This window comes from Mustelus asterias, chromosome 15, assembly GCF_964213995.1.
Source record: "Mustelus asterias chromosome 15, sMusAst1.hap1.1, whole genome shotgun sequence".
In the NCBI taxonomy this organism is placed as follows: domain Eukaryota; kingdom Metazoa; phylum Chordata; class Chondrichthyes; order Carcharhiniformes; family Triakidae; genus Mustelus; species Mustelus asterias.
The window spans coordinates 4520817-4526816 of NC_135815.1; the positions used below are offsets into that span (position 1 = coordinate 4520817).

The window sequence follows — 6000 nt, forward strand, 5'->3', positions numbered from 1 at the left end:
TAATGCAAGTTCTTTCCTAATGGGTAACTGCAATAAATATATGGTCATGATTTACTGGCTGCTGCCGTTGGTGACAGTAACATTTTGATCTTGCACATTTTGTAAGTGTCCTCCTGAGTCAAAAGATGTTTCCTTTGTTCACATTCCAATCCAGGCTTGAGCATGCAATCTAGATTGAAACTCCAGTGCTATCCTGAAAAGATACTATACTGTAAGAGGTGATTAAAGCAAGCCCAGCTGGGCCCCCTCCATTGAAAGTAATAAGTGCCCATGAATGAGTTTCTAGAGGGGGAAATGTCAGGGATTGTTTAAAACAACAATGATCTACTCAATTTCCATACCTTCGTACTGGAACACATTAACAGTCACACATACTCAAATGTACTGTTAATTACAAACATATCCATACACTGTTATACACATATTCACATAGCACTACAGACATACATTTTCTAAGCAGACTTCAACCTGCAGCCTACTGCATGAGTCTTTCACACATTTTGCACAATTATTAGTACTCATTTATCTACCTTCACACATGGACATCTCCGACAGATCTCATATTCACTCAGAAATCTCTCTCCCGCTCATGTCTTTTCAAATCCCATTATTCGCTGTCTGTTAGTTTAGTTCAGTTAGAACCAATGTATATTTCTCAGTGAAAAGGCCCATTCCAGACCCAATCCAGGCTGACACAGCTTTACTGAGGACCATGTTATTTTTGGGTGAAGTTGAAGATGCTGACGCATTATTGGGTCACTCTCCCTGGTCTCTGGGGCCAGCAAGTAACTTTTAATCAACGTCACTGAAAACAGATCATCTCATTCTTTCAATTCCTTTGCAAATAGTACAACAATGACCAAATAGACAAGTTGTTAGATGTTGGGCTGTCGTTAAGATGTGACAAGGCTCTATCTTAATGATTGCAGAATCATAAAATGGTTACAGCACAGAAGGAGGCCATTCAGCCCAGTTCCTGTGCCAGTTCTCTTCAAGAGCAACTCACCAAATGCCCCCCTCCCCCTTCACTTTCCCACCACATGATCCTGAAATTTCTTCCTCTTCTGATAATGAACTAATTCTCTTTTGAAAGCCCCAATTTAATCTCCACCAGACCTTTAGGCAATGCACCCAAATCCTTACCATCAGCTGTGTGAAAAATGAAAGTATTTTTTCATGTCATCATTGATTTATTGTCAATCATCTTGCAGTTATTGGATAGGCACATGGAGCACACCAGGATGATAGGGAGTGGGATAGCATGATCTTGGTTTCAGATAAAGCTCGGCACAACATCATGGGCTGAAGGGCCTGTTCTGTGCTGTACTGTTCTATGTTCTATGTTCTATCTTAATTTGGTGTCCTCTGTTTCTTGATCATTTGCCAAATTTAGTTGCTCTATCTAATCTGTCCAGACCCCTCACAATTTTAACAGCCCTATCGTATCTCCTCTCAACATTTTCTTCTCCAAGGAGAAGAGACACAGCTTCTCAAATCTATCCTCATCCCTGGACATATTCTGGTGGCACACTGGTTAGCACTGCTGCCTCACAGCACCAGGGACCTGGGTTCGATTCCCAGCTTGGGTGTCTGTCTGTGCGGAGTCTGCATGTACTCCCCGTGTCTGCGCAGGTTTCCTCCGGATGCTCCAGTTTCCTCCCACAGTCCAAAAGATGTGCTGGTTAGGTGCATTGGCCATTCTAAATTCTCCCTCAGTGTATCTGAACAGGCGCTGGAGTTTGGTGACTGGGGGGATTTTCACAGTAACTTCATTGCAGTGTTAAAGTAAACCTACTTGTGACTGATAAATAAAATAAAATATTCTCCTTTCTGTCCTTTCTAATGTGTTCTCACCCCTCCTCAAGTGTGGTACCCAGCACTGGAAGCAATTCTTGAGTTGAGGACAAAGCAGAGTTTTGAACAAGTTTATCAGAACTCAATTACTTTTTACTCTATTCGTTTATTTATAAAGCCCAAGATCCCATTATTTTAAACTGTGTTCTTGAACTGTCCTGCCATGTTCACTCATTTGTGTACATTTACCCCAGGTGTCTTTGTTCCTTCACCCTGTTTAGAGTTGTACCCTTTATTTCATATTGCTGTTGTTGCTACTGAATTGAATCATTTCACACTTTCTTCATGAAATTTAATCTGCCACTTGTCTGTTCGTTCTACTGACCTGATTACATCCTTTTGACGTTTATCACTAACCTCCAGCTGTAACTGACAAGTTTCAAGTCATTCATCGATGTTGAAATTGTGCTCTGTACACCACAGTCTTGCTCTTTTAATACACATCAGGGAGAGCAGAGGTCTTTACACTGGTCCATGGGAAAATCCACTGTAAACCTTTCTCCAGTCTGAAAACAAACTATTCACTGCTACTCTCTGTTTCCTCTCATTCAGCCACTTTTGTATCCATGTTGATACTGTCCCTTTTACTCCATGAGCTCTAACTTTGTTCACAAGTCTGTTGTGTGACACTTTATCAACTGTCTTTTGGAATTCCATGTGCACCACATCAACTGCATTTCCCTCATCAACCCTCTCTGTTAATCGTAGAATCCTAAAATTCCTACAGTGCAGAAGGAAGCCATTCAGCCCATCGAGTCTGCACCAACCACAATCCCACCCAGACCCTATTCCCATAACCCCACATATTTACCCTGCTAATCCCCAGACACTAGGGTCAATTTAGCATGACCAATCAACCTAACCCACACATCTTTGGACCTGTGGGTGGAAACCGGAGCACCCAAAGGAAACCCACACAGACACAGGCAGAATGTGCGAACTCCACACAGACAGTGGCCCGAGGCCAGAATTGAACCCGGGGCCCTGGCGCTGTGCTAACCACTGTGCCACTATGCTGCCCAATCAACCTAACCTAATCAAAAACACATTACCTTACACTGCTTTTCCTTACTTAACCCATATTTCCCAAGTGATTATCAATGTAGTACTAATGAATTGTTTTTAAAAGCTTCCCCACTAGCCGTGTTAAACTGATTGGCTATAAACAGCAACAAGAAAGAAGAAACAAGAGCACTGTTAATATTCCCATATTTCAGAGACACTCGGGATAAAGTCCACAAAGGATTGGACACGAGGCAATGGGAGGGTAAATTCTGTTAGTGATGCTTAACTTTTTATAACAGAGACAACTTCTTAAAAATGCATATCCTGATCTCCAGGTGATTTTTATCCATGTTACCCTGGGTTTGTTTGCAAGTGTCAAGAGTATCACTTCACAGAGACGGCAGGGCGAGGCCAATTTATTGAAGGGAGTTTTAGCCCCCTTTGACACACACAGAAACACACACACACAATTAGGTAAATTAGCAAATCAAAGTACTAATGTACTTGAATTCGCGAATAGTATGAAGAAGCTGGGTCCATTATGCCTCCGGTTGCAGCTCTGTGTAGAAAGTGAATCAGGAAGCTGTTACTTGGGATATTATTCAGCTCACAGAATGGATAACATCACAGTCTCAATCCGTTTAGGCGGAAATAAATGAATTACCCTCCAACTCGGGGAAGCCTGCGCACTATTCCTGGAGGTTTGATTTAAACCAGAGAGTCAGATTAATTCTCTAATTCCACTTAATTCGCTCTGTCACCAGCGTTTCCTATCATCTGCTATTAAAAATGGGGGGCGGGGGCGAACATTTCGCTGAACAAATGTGGGAGACAGCGAAGTAAAATAAACGTTTGTCTCCCGCAAAACAGAAGGAATAAAACACGTGCGACAAACACAAGAAAGGTCTTCGCTCCTTCACTGAGTGTTTGCACAATATATATACATATTTTTAAATGCTGCGACTTGTTCAGACATTGAACGAGCGTTTGTCCTGAGACTGTCTCTCTCTGTGTACAGATATTGGGCGTTTCCAACATTTTCTCTTTTGCTTCCAATCAGGCACCGATCTGGTGTTCGGATTTAACCGGCTAGGATTGTACATATTCACTCACACACCAGTTAGTGGAGGCTTGGGATTCTTGCATTCTGGTTGTAAGGTAACATTCCTTGGGACTGGAGCAAAAACTGACATAAAATAGAGGAGGGGAGGTGGGGTAGTTAACATTTAATCCGGTGCTGCGTGTGGGTTGCGCCCTTGTTGAGTTTTCCATCGGTTACAATTTCCCCCATTTGCTGTCAGTGTGGATTGTAACTGGCGCTCACAGCAGCGAGAGAGACAGAGAGCTTGGGTGAAATAGAGAGAGTCATTTTTCATCATTAAAATAGCAATATGGTCTCATTTGATGACTGATCTCCTGTTTTATTGTTTAATTACATTTCAGGCTGATCTTAGAATTGCAGAGCAGACGGAACAGGAACATTGCTGCTTGAAAACATATTGCAAAATTCACGCTAATTATGTGTTCCAACAAAACATAAGCCCTTTCAACTGAACAATTCTGTAACATGCTTAAAGAGCTTTAATAAACTTTTTAAAAGGCTCCAGTCACTGAATTGTCAGAGCTGTAAGTGAGATAATGTATAATGCCATCCTGGTAACAAGAACCGGTATCTCAATGGCATCTCAGAAAAAGTGTTTTGCGAAGATCAGAAAGACAGATGAAGAAAAGTACTCATAGAACCATTGAAACCCCAGAGTGCAGGATGAGGCACATCGAGACTGCACTGACTCTCTGAAAGAGCGCTGCACCCAGGAAACCCCATGCATGCCTAATCCACCTAACATGCTTAGGGCGGCACAGTGGTGAGCACTGCTGCCTCACAGCTCCAGGGACCCGGGTTCAATTCCAGCCTCAGGTCACTGACTGTGTGGAGTTTGTATATTCTCCCCGTGTCTGCATGGGTTTCCTCCGGGTGCTCCGGTTTTCTCCCACAATCCAAAGATGTGCAGGTTAGGTGAATTGGCCATGCAAAATTTTCCCTTGGTGTCAGGGAACTAGCAGGGTAAATATGTGGGGTTACAGGGATAGGGCCTGGGTGGGATTGTTGTCGGTGCAGGCTTGATGGGCTGAATGGCCTCCTTCTGCACTGTAGTAGGGATTCTATGATCTTTGGACTGTGGAAGAAAACCAGACAACTCAGAGGAAATGTAGATGCAAGAAGAATGTGCAAACTCCACACATTCACCCAAGGCAGGAATCAAACCTGGTCCTTGGCACTGTGATACACCATGCTACCCTCAGAAAATTACTCCACACAGAAGGCAATTCAGGCCATCCTGATGAGCTATTCAATTAGCCCCAGTTCCTCGAGTCTTTTCCCACAGTTCTGCTTTTTTTTCTTTTCAAGAGTTTACTCAATTCCCTTCTAAAAGTTACAATTGAATCTGCTTCTATCATCCTTTCAGGCAGTACATTCCAGATCCGACAACTTGTTATGTAAATACAACATTCTCTATTCTCCCTCTGATTGTTGTTTTTTCAAATTATTGTAAATCTGGGTCCTCGGGTTCTGGAGTCTAAAACTAGAAGGCAGGTGTTTAAGGTGAGAGGAGAGAGATACAAAAGTGTCCAGAGGGGCAATTTTTTGACTCAGAGGGTGGTGAGTGTCTGGAACAAGCTGCCAGAGACAGTAGTAGAGGCAGGTACAATTTTGTCATTTAAAAAGCATTTCGACAGTTACATGGGTAAAATGGGTATAGAGGGATTTGGGCCAAATATGGGCAATTGGGACTAGCATAGTGGTAAAAACTGGGTGACATGGACAAGTTGAGCTGAAGGGCCTGTTTCCATCCTGTAAACCTCTATGACTCTATGGTGCCTCCTGTCAATGAAGAAGTCCCTCTCTGTTTGACACACCTAGGTCATGGTTGACATGGTGGCACCGAATGGCTGCATTCTATACTGTAGGGATTCTATGGTTCTATGGTCATCCATCCAATGCTCCCTTTAGAACATCCAACTGTCTTTCATGTCACTTTTAGCATTCGCACATTGTCCACTTGGAAGTGTAGGATCAAGCAGGTTGGACACAGGGACACAACACAATTCTCTGATCCACGTTGTTTGCCAACACAGCTT

The 6000-nt window shown here is 42.9% G+C and overlaps 1 protein-coding gene across 1 annotated transcript in view; it reads right to left on the reverse strand.

Moving 5' to 3' along the window:
* Positions 1 to 4124: 4124 nt before the first annotated feature.
* The window catches only part of LOC144504284 (myc target protein 1 homolog), a 21550-nt gene continuing 19674 nt past the window's right edge, over positions 4125 to 6000 (reverse strand). The window contains exon 3 of the transcript XR_013499610.1: positions 4125 to 4204. The gene's annotated coding sequence lies outside the window, so the exon portion shown is untranslated. The remainder of the gene's footprint in view (positions 4205 to 6000) is intronic.